This window comes from Pseudophryne corroboree, chromosome 4 (assembly GCF_028390025.1).
Source record: "Pseudophryne corroboree isolate aPseCor3 chromosome 4, aPseCor3.hap2, whole genome shotgun sequence".
Taxonomy (NCBI): domain Eukaryota; kingdom Metazoa; phylum Chordata; class Amphibia; order Anura; family Myobatrachidae; genus Pseudophryne; species Pseudophryne corroboree.
Window position 1 is genome coordinate 31,057,873 of NC_086447.1, and position 16,304 is coordinate 31,074,176.

At 42.0% G+C, this 16,304-nt stretch overlaps 2 non-coding genes across 2 annotated transcripts; both read right to left on the bottom strand.

The window, feature by feature from the left end:
• Positions 1 to 1,895: 1,895 nt before the first annotated feature.
• Positions 1,896 to 1,967, bottom strand: TRNAG-UCC (transfer RNA glycine (anticodon UCC)). Its single transcript has one exon. It is a non-coding gene; the product is annotated as a tRNA-Gly (tRNA).
• Positions 1,968 to 3,394: 1,427 nt separating this feature from the next.
• TRNAG-UCC (transfer RNA glycine (anticodon UCC)) lies at positions 3,395 to 3,466 on the bottom strand. Its single transcript has one exon. It is a non-coding gene; the product is annotated as a tRNA-Gly (tRNA).
• Positions 3,467 to 16,304: the final 12,838 nt, after the last annotated feature.

The following is a 16,304-nucleotide window of genomic DNA, read 5'->3' on the forward strand; positions in this document are numbered from 1 at the left end:
ATGGAAATCACAACAACTGTTTGAAAGATATTTATAGCCTGCGCTGTAGCACCATTGGTGGAAGATATTCAAACAAAATTGGCAAATTGCATGACATTCACAATTCAAGATTTAGGCTCATCCATACTTAAGGTTTTTTTGCACCATTGAACTGATATACAGTGGTATCAAAACTGAGAAAAGAAAAGACCTTCGATTTACTTGCATATGGCACCTCAGTGAACTTTGTAAAATGTATTTACAAATCTTTAATCAGGCAGTGGTGGAATCAAAAGTCATCTGCTAAGAAGGAATCATGATTTCTACAAAGATTGTAAAATTTTCTATGGACCTTGTCATCTGAGCATATCTTAAGCAACAACTATAAGTGCGAAAACAGCACATAAGGAAAAAGGATACATTGGACGAGAAACGAACTCGGGTCAACAGCTTGGAAGGCAGCTATGCTCACCACTATACCACCAATGCTTGAGCTTTTTTGAATGCATATAGTGGCCAATATGGAAATCACAACAACTGTTTGAAAGATATTTATAGCCTGCGCTGTAGCACCATTGGTGGAAGATATTCAAACAAAATTGGCAAATTGCATGACATTCACAATTCAAGATTTAGGCTCATCCATACTTAAGGTTTTTATGCACCATTGAACTGATATACAGTGGTATCAAAACTGAGAATAGAAAAGACCTTCGATTTACTTGCATATGGCACCTCAGTGAACTTTGTAAAATGTATTTACAAATCTTTAATCAGGCAGTGGTGGAATCAAAAGTCATCTGCTAAGAAGGAATCATGATTTCTACAAAGATTTTAACATTTTCTATGGACCTTGTCATCTGAGCATATCTTAAGCAACAACTTTAAGTGCGAAAACAGCACATAAGGAAAAGGATGCATTGGCCAGGAATCGAACCCAGGTCATCTGCTTGGAAGGCAGCTATGCGCACCACTATACCACCAATGCTTGAGCTCTTTTCGAATGCATATAGTGGCCAATATGGAAATCACAACAACTGTTTGAAAGATATTTATAGCCTGCGCTGTAGCACCATTGGTGGTAGATATACAAACAAAATTGGCAAATTGCATGACATTCACAATTCAAGATTTAGGCTCATCCATACTAAAGGTTTTTATTCACCAATGAACTTACATACAGTGGTATCAAAACTGAGAAAAGAAAAGACCTTCGATTTACTTGCATATGGCACCTCAGTGTACTTTGTAAAATGTATTTACAAATCTTTAATCAGGCAGTGGTGGAATCAAAACTCATCTGCTAAGAAGGAATCATGATTTCTACAAAGATTTTAACATTTTCTATGGACCTTGTCATCTGAGCATATCTTAAGCAACAACTATAAGTGCGAAAACAGCACATAAGGAAAAAGATGCATTGGCCGGGAATCGAACCCGGGTCAACAGCTTGGAAGGAAGCTATGCTCATCACTATACCACCAATGCTTGAGCTCTTTTCGAATGCATATAGTGGCCAATATGGAAATCACAACAACTGTTTGAAAGATATTTATAGCCTGCGCTGTAGCACCATTGGTGGAAGATATTCAAACAAAATTGGCAAATTGCATGACATTCACAATTCAAGATTTAGGCTCATCCATACTTAAGGTTTTTATGCACCATTGAACTGATATACAGTGGTATCAAAACTGAGAAAAGAAAAGACCTTTGATTTACTTGCATATGGCACCTCAGTGAACTTTGTAAAATGTATTTACAAATCTTTAATCAGGCAGTGGTGGAATCAAAAGTCATCTGCTAAGAAGGAATCATGATTTCTACAAAGATTTTAACATTTTCTATGGACCTTGTCATCTGAGCATATCTTAAGCAACAACTATAAGTGCGAAAACAGCACATAAGGAAAAGGATGCATTGGCCGGGAATCGAACCCGGGTCAACTGCTTGGAAGGCAGCTATGCTCACCACTATACCACCAATGCTTGAGTGCTTTTTCCATGCATATAGTGGCCAATATGGAAATCACAACAACTGTTTGAAAGATATTAATAGCCTGCGCTGTAGCACCATTCGTGGAAGATATTCAAACAAAATTGGCAAATTGCATGACATTCACAATTCAAGATTTAGGCTCATCCATACTTAAGGTTTTTATGCACCATTGAACTGATATACAGTGGTATTAAAACTGAGAATAGAAAAGACCTTCATTTTACTTGCATATGGCACCTCAGTGAACTGTGTAAAATGTATTTACAAATCTTTAATCAGGCAGTGGTGGAATCAAAAGTCATCTGTAAGAAGGAATCATGATTTCTACAAAGATTATAAAATTTTCTATGGACCTTGTCATCTGAGCATATCTTAAGCAACAACTATAAGTGCGAAAACAGCACATAAGGAAAAAGGATACATTGGCTGAGAATCGAACCCGGGTCAACAGTTTGGAAGGCAGCTATGCTCACCACTATACCACCAATGCTTGAGCTTTTTCGAATGCATATAGTGGCCAATATGGAAATCACAACAACTGTTTGAAAGATATTTATAGCCTGCGCTGTAGCACCATTGGTGGTAGATATTCAAACAAAATTGGCAAATTGCATGACATTCACAATTCAAGATTTAGGCTCATCCATACTTAAGGTTTTTATGCACCATTGAACTGATATACAGTGGTATCAAAACTGAGAAAAGAAAAGACCTTTGATGTACTTGCATATGGCACCTCAGTGAACTTTGTAAAATGTGTTTACAAATCTTTAATCATGCAGTGGTGGAAACAAAAGTCATATGCTAAGAAGGAATCATGATTTCTACAAAGATTTTAACATTTTCTATGGACCTTGTCATCTGAGCATATCTTAAGCAACAACTATAAGTGCAAAAACAGCACATAAGGAAAAGGATGCATTGGCCGAGAATCAAACCCAGGTCAACCGCTTGGAAGGCAGCTATGCTCACCACTATACCACCAATGCTTGAGCGCTTTTCCACTGCATATAGTGGCCAATATGGAAATCACAACAACTGTTTGAAAGATATTTATAGCCTGCGCTGTAGCACCATTGGTGGAAGATATTCAAACAAAATTGGCAAATTGCATGACATTCACAATTCAAGATTTAGGCTCATCCATACTTAAGGTTTTTATGCACCATTGAACTGATATACAGTGGTATCAAAACTGAGAAAAGAAAAGACCTTTGATTTACTTGCATATGGCACCTCAGTGAACTTTGTAAAATGTATTTACAAATCTTTAATCAGGCAGTGGTGGAATCAAAAGTCATCTGCTAAGAATGAATCATGATTTCTACAAAGATTTTAACATTTTCTATGGACCTTGTCATCTGAGCATATCTTAAGCAACAACTATAAGTGCGAAAACAGCACATAAGGAAAAGGATGCATTGGCCGGGAATTGAACCCGGGTCAACTGCTTGGAAAGCAGCTATGTTCACCACTATACCACCAATACTTGAGCTTTTGTCTAATGCATATAGTGGCCAATATGGAAATCACAACAACTGTTTGAAAGATATTTATAGCCTGCGCTGTAGCACCATTGGTGGAAGATATTCAAACAAAATTGGCAAATTGCATGACATTCACAATTCAAGATTTAGGCTCATCCATACATAAGGTTTTTATGCACCATTGAACTGATATACAGTGGTATCAAAACTGAGAAAAGAAAAGACCTTCGATTTACTTGCATATGGCACCTCAGTGAACTTTGTAAAATGTATTTACAAATCTTTAATCAGGCAATGGTGGAATCATAAGACATCTGCTAAGAAGGAATCATGATTTCTACAAAGATTTTAACATTTTCTATGGACCTTGTCATCTGAGCATATCTTAAGCAACAACTATAAGTGCAAAATCAGCACATAAGGAAAATGATGCATTGGCTGGGAATCGAACACGGGTCAACTGCTTGGAAGGCAGTTATGCTCATCACTATACCACCAACGCTTGAGTACTTTTCAAATTCATACAGTGGCTAATATGGAAACCACAATACCTGTTTGAAAGATATTTATAGCCTGCACTGTAGCACCATTGGTGGAAGATATTCAAACAAAATTGTCAAATTGCATGACATTCATAATTCAAGATTTAACCTCATCCATACTTAAGGTTTTTATGCACCATTGAACTGATATACAGTGGTATCAAAACTGAGAAAAGAAAAGACCTTTGATTTACTTGCATATGGCACCTCAGTGAACTTTGTAAAATGTATTTACAAATCTTTAATCAGGCAGTGGTGGAATCAAAAGTCATCTGCTAAGAAGGAATCATGCTTTCTTCAAAGATTTTAAAATTTTCTATGTACCTTGTCATCTGAGCATATCTTAAGCAACAACTATAAGTGCAAAAACAGCACATAAGGAAAAGGATGCATTGGCCAAGAATTGAAACTGGGTAAACTGCTTGGAAGGCAGCTATGCTCACCACTATGCCACCAATGCTTGAGCACTTTTCAAATGCATATAGTGGCCAATATGGAAATCACAACAACTGTTTGAAAGATATTTATAGCCTGCGCTGTAGCACCATTGGTGGAAGATATTCAAACAAAATTGGCAAATTGCATGACATTCACAATTCAAGATTTAGGCTCATCCATACTTAAGGTTTTTATGCACCATAGTACTGATATACAGTGTGTCAAAGTCAGAAAAATATCACTATGCACACTGCCATATTTGCACCTCATACATGTCCGCCCTGCGCATGCGTACACTCTCCCGTGCGTGCGCATACTCGCAGTCGCGTGCACCCGCAGGCGCATGAGATGCGCATTTACGGTAGAGTTTATGTGTTCGTAGCGGGCGACTCAAACATTACATATTTTCACTATATAATGTATTTTGTAGATCATGGTCCCTTTGATAGATTCTGAAAGTTTAGTTAATGTAGCATGTTCCTGGACAAGGGGATCCCTCTTTTTATGATACGAAGGGTCCAATACGGGTCATACAGTGGTGTTTAGTACCCATCGGAAGAGTATTAAATTAGCAATATTCCGGTGTTGGTTTGGAGCGAATTAATCGCTCGTGCGAATAGTTATGGACATAAGAAGTTTATTTCCATTTACTATCATTTGCTCTCACTTAGCCATGCGGCGGGAAACCTAGCTTCCCACCCACCTGAGCAGTTGGAAGTAGACACAGCCCACCTGTATGAATCAACCTATGACCTTTTGTTATAATGCGAAGCCGAATTCCTGTGTCCAATGAACAATGAGATTGTAGGGACCATTGAATTGTATTGTGTGTGGGGCATAAATAGACAAGCCGACCATATCCAGTTCACTCTCTTCAACGGTTCTCATTGCTGATAATCGGGAGCTGGATATCGAGGCGCATGCGAGCGTTTCCCCTTGTGCGTAAGTTTTCTCCGCAATCATATTGATCTTATTGTTATTGTGAGCCATTTCTCTCTCTCTCTCTCTTCTCCTCTTTCTCTCTTATTTTCCCTTAAACGTAATTGTATTGTATTGTATTTTCCTGTGTAGTTATCTGGTTAGGTAGTCTATGTTATATTGTAGTGTATGACTTGTATTGTATTAATTCTTTTGCAAGTATAACATTCATAATATATATATAAGGCGTTGGACCCTAAGCACGGTATCTGTGTATTTCTTATAGTGTTAAGTATTCTCTGAGCGTCGGTGACGCTCGAACAGCTTTTGAGTTAATAAGGTTATACTGTGTTGCATTTACACCCTATCACTACACAAAGTTTTACTGCATAATACACTGTTTATGGTTTTAATATAAAGGTTTAACATTGTGAGCGTCTGCGCCGCTGGTGATCTCCTCGTGGTCTCGAGCGTCCGCTACGCTATAGCGAAACATTACGTTAGTCGGCAGCCAATAGCGTGCCTGCCTGTGATCTCTTGGCCGTGAGCGAACGTGACGCTTGAGCGTCTCGACTACGGCTAAGCGATTGTTACGCAACGTGCGTACCCTTACGGTACTCCATACGTAAATAGCGTACATTGTTCTTAGACCTCTTAAAGGGTTTTATATAAGGTAAATATTCTGCTTTTACAATTGGCGGCTCGCCCGTCCTTCACATATCTCTGCTAGGTAATTTCAGCAGACATTATCCATCAGCAAAGGGCGGGATCATATTCCTCATAGTGCTGTTTGGATAAGCGTCTGCTTCGCTTAGTAAAGGGTGCTGAAGGAATCCGGGACCGGAGGTAAGAACAAAACGCTAGTGTCTTTTAAAACTGTTTATTTTTCTGTCTTGCGTACACACGCACTCATATCTGCATTTCTTTTTCATTCGTGTCTTTTCATATCACTCTCCTGTTTGCCATTTTTTTTTAATTGATAAAACGTGCTAAGAGAGATTTGTCGCTATTTCATAGTTAAAAGTGTAAAAGTAATACATTAAAGTGTAAAGTGCGGTAGATGATCGAGGATCATCTACATTGATAAAACGTGTACATTGTGTTACGGTGGATATTTGCTTTGCGTGCACGTGTCTCTAACAAAGGACTGAGACTCACGTACGCAACTCAAAGGCCGACGCACGCAGCGTATATTACGCAACGGAGCGTCCGGTTACGCCCACGTAACCCAAATCACACGATAGTGTTATTGCAACAGGCGGAAAGGTAGCAACGTGGTAAGTAGCGCAAGTCTATTTTAGTGTCCGAAATTTAGATTAACAGATCCTTCTCCAAATTCACAACACATCTGGTCTAAAGAAAATTTCTGCGCAGAAATAGAAATAGAAACAAAAGTGTATATGTGGTGAGTGAGTGTTTGTTTTTACAATTTTGGGGATTGAACCACAGAAATCATCGAGTTCTCGTGAAGGTACATACGTGTAAGTGACATGCACGGTGGCTAGGGAGGCATCTCTGGTTAAACATAAAATTTGAGCATTAGAGTGTAGCGGACCAGGAAGTATAGCAGACCAGGAGGTCAGACCAGGAGGTCATATAACAGACCAGGAGGTCTAGGTACAAAGAAGTCCGCTATAGAGACAAGGTACAACACCAAGAAGGGTTGGTGCGACACCCATATAGGCCATAAAAGCTCAGGCTGAAGGAATTCGCAGCTGCTAAATGTCGATTCCGTTGGTCGCTCCGTACATAAGATTAGTTGCTTGTGTGCTGAACGATTGTACCGCACGTAATTGTGTACATTAGTTAGTAATCTGACCTAGTACCATTAGAGTAAAGGGGTCACAAACGCTATTTGTACATTCTAACGTGATTTGTGTAATTTTTTATTTTTCCAAAAAGGAAAGTTCGCTGGTCACTCTAGAACTATCCGACAACCACACCTTTACTGGAAAGGGTTAATGCTCTTCGGATCACACTCGCATTTTCCAGTAAACAAAGGTTAATAGGGGCCCTGAGTCGAGTACGCCAGCACTATATCAGTGTGTGGGCATATTGGTCGGCGTGGGCGAGTGAGTGAGGTGCTCGGTAAACTTCACCGTCAACCTATCTTTGAATATTTTGGTTTTTTGTAAGGGTTCGCTGAAGACCCTGATATAAAGGTCAGAGGTAGAGCAAGCAACACCTGCAAATTATGGGGGCCAGTTGTTCAGGAAGGGGGCGATCAACCTCGGTTCGGGTTGATTCTGTAAACCGACCAGTCGGGTCGGCAAGGTACGTAATGTGTGAAAAATACGGAAGACACACAGAAATTTTATGTGATGAATGGGAGAGAATGACAGTACATGACGGGGAGAAATTCCCAAGAGTAGGTAGCTTCAGCCCAGAAGTGTTAACGAATTTAAGGAGGAGGATATGTCTCATTAAATCAGCAAAGAGACGAATCAAGCATAATGATTATTTGCAACTATGGCAACAGGAGGGTGAAATACAGAGAGGATTGGCTCAGGCGGCGGGATCTGGCCCCATCAGGAAACTGGTAGCCACGGCCCCGCCACCACCATACATATCAGGAGAGAAATTGGTTGCGGAGAATGACGCATTAGGGTGTAACAAACAAACACTTAGCAACTGTGTAAATGTTAATAAGTTAACCAATGCAAGTATTAACCCGTGCAAGTTGTATCCTGTTTTGAACTTTCCCCAGGAGTGTGATCAAGAGGACGAATCGGCAACAATATCGGCGCTCTCTCTAGCAGCCACCATATCAGAAACAACAGTAGGCACAGCTCCACCCCCGAGATTAGTAACAAAGGCCCCTAGCGGAGGGACAGGTGAGGTCGTATCTACAGGTAAGTACGGCACCATACACTATGCTGAAGCCATTTCACCACAGGTTGTAGAATCTACACAGAATGATGTTGCTCTGATAAATCCTGTTAAGGTAATAGTAGTGCCAAATGGGAAAACGGACACCTCAGGAGTCACTCCTGTTAGGAACATTGCCATGTACAGCCCATTTTCCTGAATGGAATTAAGGACCATAGTGTCTGAATTCCCTGACCCCAGAAAAGACTTAGTTGCTAGCCAAAAATACATCAGAGACCTAGGAAACACTTTAGAGCCTAATAACAAAGATTGGCAGATATTGCTGAGGGCTTGTTTACCCTCCAATGTCGACGCAACTCAGTTTTTAGTTGACTGTGGATTGGATCAGGATGTACCTCTTACAGATGTGTACAACAAAGAGAACGTAAAAAGAATAAGTTTACAGTTAAAAGAGTATTTTCCAGCTGTAGCCAAATGGAATAGAATTTTTTCCATTAAACAAAAAGAGACAGAAACAGCTGCTGATTATTTTCACCGGGCACTATTAGAAATGGCAAAGTACACTGGCATAGAGGACATTAGGACCAATGCAAACCATCAAGAAGTAGCAGTATCTGTGCTAATGGATGGTTTAAAAGAGGCATTAAAGACCCGGGTACAGACCACACAACCATGTTGGCGAGGTCTGTCGGTGGCTACTTTGAGAGAGGCTGCTATTGATCACGACCGGAATATCACCAGACACAGGGAGTCACAAGGTGATAAGTTAATGTCAGTAAGTATACAGGCCCTGACCACAAAACAGCCTGTGTTTATATCACCGAACCCTGTGGGTAAGTCAAATGTGGTAACATGTTATTTTTGTCATAAACAGGGACACATAGCACGAGACTGTAGAGCGAAAAATTCGCAAAGATCATACCAACCCCCTAGACAACGACACGACACACGACATTGGGATCAGGGTCCGCAGAGACGGAGTTATGAGCCACATACAGGGGAAACAAAAAGATACCCCCCGAACAGAGACTGGCACGCCTCTGGTAGTTCCCAGCTAACTCCCTCACAAGTAGTTGCTGCCAGCGGGATTCAGGGAGGTCACCATACCCAATAGGGGTGTGGCCATACCTGTAATCTGCAACCAGTAAAATTGATAGCAAGTCTTGGAAGTGAACCTGAAATTGCAATTAATGTAGCTGGTAAATCATTAAACTTTCTTGTAGATACAGGGGCTGCCAAATCAGTGATAAATTCGACAGTGGGCATGAGAACCACTGGTAAGACAATTCCAGCCATGGGAGTAACAGGAGTAGTCCAGCACTACCCTGTTAGCAAACCAGCCGAGATCACAATAGGGCCTTTACATACCAAGCATTCCTTTTTGCTGGCTGCATCGGCACCTACTAATCTCCTGGGAAGAGATTTACTGTGTAAAATGGGGTGCGTCATTTATTGTACTCCTGAAGGGGTATTCTTGGACATACCTGAGAATCACGCTCAGGAAGTGCAAGACATGTTAGATTCCCCGTCAAAATTAATGTCACATACCATTATGACAAATAGGATTCCATCCCAAATAGAAGAAATGACATCCCAGATACCAGAGTCACTTTGGACAAAAAACGGACAGGACACTGGATTAATGGCAAACGTAGCTCCAGTAGTTGTGCAAGTAAAAGATGGTAGGATAGCTCCAAAAATCCCACAGTACCCTCTAAAGCCAGAGGTGGAGTTAGGAGTTTACCCAGTAATAGAGCGCTTGCTACAACAGGGCATTCTGGTAAGAACGTCCAGCACTGCCAATAGTCCCATCTTCCCTGTTAAAAAGAGTGGGGGGAGGGGTTACAGGTTAGTACAGGATCTAAGGGGGATTAACAAAATAGTTGAGAGTCAGTTCCCCGTAGTGCCAAATCCAGCTGTCATCCTTATGCAAATCCCTCCCACTGCGAAATTTTTCACTGTTATTGACCTCTGCTCCGCTTTCTTTTCGGTACCCCTGCACCCTGACAGCCAATATTTGTTTGCATTCACATACAGAGGAGTCCAATACACATGGACTCGATTACCACAAGGTTTCATAGACAGTCCAAGTATATTTTCTCAGGCTTTGCATGATTGTTTACAGTCTTTCCAACCAGGGAGTGGATCAGTACTGATACAGTATGTGGACGATTTATTACTGTGTTCAGATTCATTGGAAGCATCTCTGAAGGATACGAAACAGCTCCTGTTTCATCTTTCAGACACAGGACACAAGGTTTCCAAAGACAAGTTACAATTATGCCAAACTAAAGTAAAATATTTGGGACACTGTCTAACACAAGGACTGAGACACCTGACCGCTGATAGAATTCAAGCAATTAGAGACATGACTCTGCCCCAAACCCAGCAACAGATCAGAACGTTTTTAGGAATGTGTGGGTATTGCCGTAACTGGATCCCAGGATTTTCCATTCTAGCATTACCTTTGCAGGAGATGGTTTCCTCAAACAAGCCTGATCGGATTTCGCACACAGATGAGTCCGAAACGGCATTTGAGAAACTTAAACAGTGCCTAACACAGGCACCAGCATTAGGTATGCCAGACTATGGGAAACCCTTTGAGCTGTACGGAACAGAAAGTGCTGGTTGCACGGCAGGCGTCCTAACCCAAAAGCACGGTGATACCAGCAGGCCGGTAGCATACTACAGCGCTCAGCTAGATACGGTAGCGCGATCCCTCCCCACATGCTTGCGAAGCATTGCTGCGATAGCATTGCTAGTAACAAAAAGCGAAGATGTAGTGCTAGGTCACAACCTCACAATTCATACACCACATGCAGTGTCAGCCTTGTTAAATTCTGCCCAAACCAGGCACGTCTCATCAGCGCGGTTTACAAGATGGGAATTGGCACTAATGGCCCCCGTAAATATCACCATAAGGAGATGCAGCGCATTAAATCCTGCAACGTATCTCCCAGGTGTGCCTGCACAGGCACAAAGGGTGGAGGATGAGAGTGGTGGGGAAGGAGGATTTAATACAAAGGAGGACACACATGATTGTATGGAATATTTGACCCAAAATTTTACCGCAAGGCCTGACATCAGTGACAACCCACTGGAAGATGTAGATCTAACTTTCTACACGGACGGTAGTTGTCACAGACAGTCAGACTCGGGAGACTTGTGTACTGGATACGCAGTCATAGACGACCAAGGCACCATAGAAGCGTAACCGCTAGGCCCACCTCACTCAGCCCAGGTTGCTGAACTGGTCGCCCTAACCAGAGCATGTGAATTGGCTAAGGGCAAATCAGCCAATATCTACACCGACTCTAGATACGCATTCGGGGTAGTCCATGATTTCGGAGCCCTATGGCGCCTCAGAAATGTCATGACGGCAGCTGGTACACCGGTAGCGCATGCAGCTCACATCAAAAGGCTTCTAACAGCGATACAGGAACCCGACAGAGTGGCTGTTATCAAGTGTAAAGCACACACATATAGCCAAGACCCAGTATCACTTGGTAACAGCCGAGCAGACGAAGCAGCTAAGTTAGCGGCTGGTACCCCTAGACAGACAGACACCACACAACTGATGGTATTTAATACCATCAACACACAGAAGTTGTGTGAGATGCAAAATTTGTGTTCCACACAGGAAAAGGCAGTCTGGAAGGCAAAGGGATATGGCCAGGAGTCCTCAGGACTCTGGACGGATGGACATGGTAAACCAGTGGCCCCCAGAGCATATCTTCCATGTTTAGCTGAGGCAGCTCACGGGCTGACTCATCTGGGCAAGGAGGGAATGTGCAAGTTGGTAAGAGCATATTGGTGCGCCCCAGGATTTTCATCTCATGCAAGTAAGAGAGCAATGTCATGCCTTACCTGTTTGAGAAAGAACATCGGAAAGGCAATACTAACAGAACCATCTCATATCCCACCTACAGGCGGTCCTTTCCAGGTAATACAGATTGATTTTATTCAATTACCCCCTTGTCGAAATTTTAAGTATGTACTTGTTTGTATAGATGTTTTCTCAAATTGGGTCGAAGCATTTCCGGCGGCCACAAATACCGCTATGTTTACTGCTAAGAAAATTGTGCAGGAATTTGTATGTAGATATGGTATCCCTAGAATAATCGAAAGTGATAGGGGTACCCATTTTACAGGTGATGTCTTTCAAGGAATGTGTAAGTTGATGGGAATTGATAGCAAGCTGCACACTCCATACCGTCCACAGGCGAGTGCGAAGGTGGAAAGAGTGAACAGCACTATTAAAAATAAACTGAGCAAAGTTATGGCAGAAACAGGATTGACATGGCCAGAAGCGTTACCCATTGTACTGTACAGCATCAGAACCACTCCCAGGTCCCCTCTTAATCTGTCTCCCTTTTAAATCTTGTTTGGTCGACAACCGCATGTTATGATTAACCCTCAGGATGATTTGAAGTGTAACAATGAAGTGAATGTAAAGTACCTGGTTAACATGAGTAAACAGCTAAGGAATCAAAATGATAATTTGAAGTTAGTGATTCCTGATTTGCCAGATAGTAATTGTCATGACATTGAACCTGGGGATTATGTAATGATACGGAATTTTCTACGCTCAGGTTGCCTTATTGACAGATGGGAAGGACCATACCAAGTCTTATTGACTAGCACTACAGCATTGAAGGTTGCCGAGAGAGAGACTTGGGTTCATTCGTCCCACTGTAAGAAGGTTGCTGATCCAGAGAGGTCCCGTGATAAGAAACAGACGGTAGAAGTTGTATCACTGGAGTGTCTGTTCCAAGAGGACTGCGGCGGCACCTGAGCATTGAAAATCACAAGAACAAAAGCAGTTGTCGATTCCCTGTCCCTTTTATTGTTTTTCTCCACTTCCCATCCCCTCTCCCTCAATTATTTCTTTCCCCCTTCTCATTCTTCTCCGTTTCCTCCTATAAGATGGACTTGCCCCAAGAGACTGTGATCCGGATTTTCCTGTTGACCATGATGTTGACCAGAGCAGTCTGTTCCGGCGAGAATACCATGGAGGTCGAGAGAGGTTCTGGAATGGGTTCTGATGACAAAGATGGAGGCGTAGTTTTCCAAGAACAACTTAACCAACAAGTAAAGGCGAGTATCAGAAAACGATCCGATAGCATTGACAATAGAAGGAATTGTGAAGGATTGTTAGCTGAAGAAAACTGTATCTGTAGGCTTTGTGACAACGTAGTGGAGGATGGGTGCATTAAGAAATGCCAATCCAGTTTTAATATCCATATGGACCGGCATCCATTGAGTGACTATCACTCCTTAGTGGGTAGTGTGTTAAATAAAACAGATTGTTGGGTATGCTCTCAAGTACCTCAAGGTCATAGCAAATCAGGGCTAGTACCATTTCCTTTAACGTTAGGGGAGGTACTTGAGTTAAGTGGTGGGAGACCGGTGGACAGGAGGTTTAATATCTCTAGCCCTCCTAGTTTGAAGCTCCACCAATACCATGTGGATAGGTCCCTATTATGTTTTAACATCTCCAATCCCCGAAAGCCGGGAAATTGGGAAGTGTCATGGAGTAACCAAACCATGACCTTTTCGCATAGAGCAGATAGAATGCCCACAGATACAGAGCTTATACGCCACATAGCCAGTAGAGGAAAATCTTTCCGGTATAGGTATACCTTAGGAAATAGGATTACGAGAGTTGGAGAGGTATCACCAGGATACTGTGCACATATCGTACAACCTGATACGTGTACTAAGCAGATGGAAGAATTAGGGTTAGGAGATTTCACATGGAAGGTGTGTAATATGGTTATGTCCTACTCCGTCCCATATGTTCTCCCCGATGATGCATATTTCATATGCGGGAGAAAGGCGTATAAGTGGCTTGCCCCAAACTCTGAAGGATTGTGTTATATTGGAAAAGTACTGCCTGAAGTAATGACTGTATCACATGACAAAATGAAAGACATACACCGTGGTGCCCAAGCTCCTTATACTCACACCCACTACGAGCACGTAGTTAAAAGGCACCTGATAGAGAGGACAGAGCATCCGGCCTCTGATCTGATCAGTGAATCCACCGGGATTCAATTCCTAATCGCGTTAGATTTCACTCGCACCGCTAGAGGAGTGCTGAACTATAAATACATATCTGCGCTTGCAAATTTGTTAGATAATATCACTGAAATGTATGATGACACGTTTAGGTATACTGGAAGAGAACTTCAAGCTTATAAAACAGAACTGGTACAGCATAGAATGGTTCTTAATTACCTCACAGCAGTGACAGGCGGATATTGTGTCACACTGGCAACGCAGTACGGCGTGAAGTGTTGCACATATATTACGAATAGCACCGAGGATCCGGTCGAGGTCATAGACCAAAAGATGGACGATATTCTCCAATTGAAGTGGGAATTTCGCCGGAGACACAATCTCACTCTTGCTGCTGTAGGTAATGAGCTGACTGGTTGGGTGTCATGGTTGAACCCGCGAAATTGGTTCTCTGGTTTAGGAGAATGGGCCCAAGGAGTCATAATGGATGTTGGGAAGTTTCTTCTATGTATCTTAGGTGTTGTCATATCAATTGGTTTGATATTTAGATGCGGTCAGGCTTTAATGAAGTGCAAACATAGTACTAGGGTAATGAGTTTGAGGAGTGAGGGAACTGTAATTCCAATGGATTTGATTTATGACCCAACTATAGAAACAATGATGTGATGAAAATGCGATTATACGGTCCGTTTCTTTCACCTGTTTTTCTGGTTTCCCCAAGGTAAAAAAACAAACACTTGTGACGAGGAATTTGATGATCCTGTATACAGACAACGGATAGATTAAAGAAGAAGTTTTGACAACCTTATACACAGATATTTGATGAACTTTGCCATAGATCCCCAGTTTCCCTAGAAATTTTAAAATTACGCTAGCCCAACACTTTTGTAAATCTATGGACATTGACAAAGCTTTCTGCTCGCACCTTATGGGCAAAAGCACAAAGAAGACTGCATTCAACAGACACCGAACAAGACTTCAATCGACGAGTGTACATTAACCTGACATAGAATACCACAGCATTTACCATAAGTGTTCTTTATCTTCATCCCTACAACCTTCAGGTAATTACACACATAGTCGATAGGGAATACAGGCACAGATATCAGCAATCACATAATCCCCCCATTCATGTATCATCAACTAAAATGTGCTCCCCCATTTTGTTGCAACCACAGCCGAAAAGAGCTCGGTAAAGTTTGACAGCCCATCCACAGACCCGTACCACAGGATAAGAAGGAATTCAAATGTATACTTCGCAATACCTCGAAGCTCGATGTACAACACGTACGGCACGATGATACACGACCCCCCAAACATGGATTCATGCACACATGCTTCTGCTATCTCACTAGGTCTTACCTTTTTCCTACCTTCTCCTCTCCTCCCCTACCCAACCATGGAAATGTATTAACCCCTGACATATATTTTTCTCTTTTTGAAATGTTTTAGAAGGTGGCAGTTATTGTTGACTGCCAAAGGGTGGACTGTCAAAGTCAGAAAAATATCGCTATGCACACTGCCATATTTGCACCTCATACATGTCCGCCCTGCGCATGCGTACACTCTCCCGTGCGTGCGCATACTCGCAGTCGCGTGCACCCGCAGGCGCATGAGATGCGCATTTACGGTAGAGTTTATGTGTTCGTAGCGGGCGACTCAAACGTTACATATTTTCACTATATAATGTATTTTGTAGATCATGGTCCCTTTGATAGATTCTGAAAGTTTAGTTAATGTAGCATGTTCCTGGACAAGGGGATCCCTCTTTTTATGATACGAAGGGTCCAATACGGGTCATACAGTGGTGTTTAGTACCCATCGGAAGAGTATTAAATTAGCAATATTCCGGTGTTGGTTTGGAGCGGATTAATCGCTCGTGCGAATAGTTATGGACATAAGAAGTTTATGTCCATTTACTATTATTTGCTCTCACTTAGCCATGCGGCGGGAAAACTAGCTTCCCACCCACCTGAGCAGTTGGAAGTAGCCACAGCCCACCTGTATGAATCAACCTATGACCTTTTGTTATAATGCGAAGCCGAATACCTGTGTCCAATGAACAATGAGATTGTAGGGACCATTGAATTGT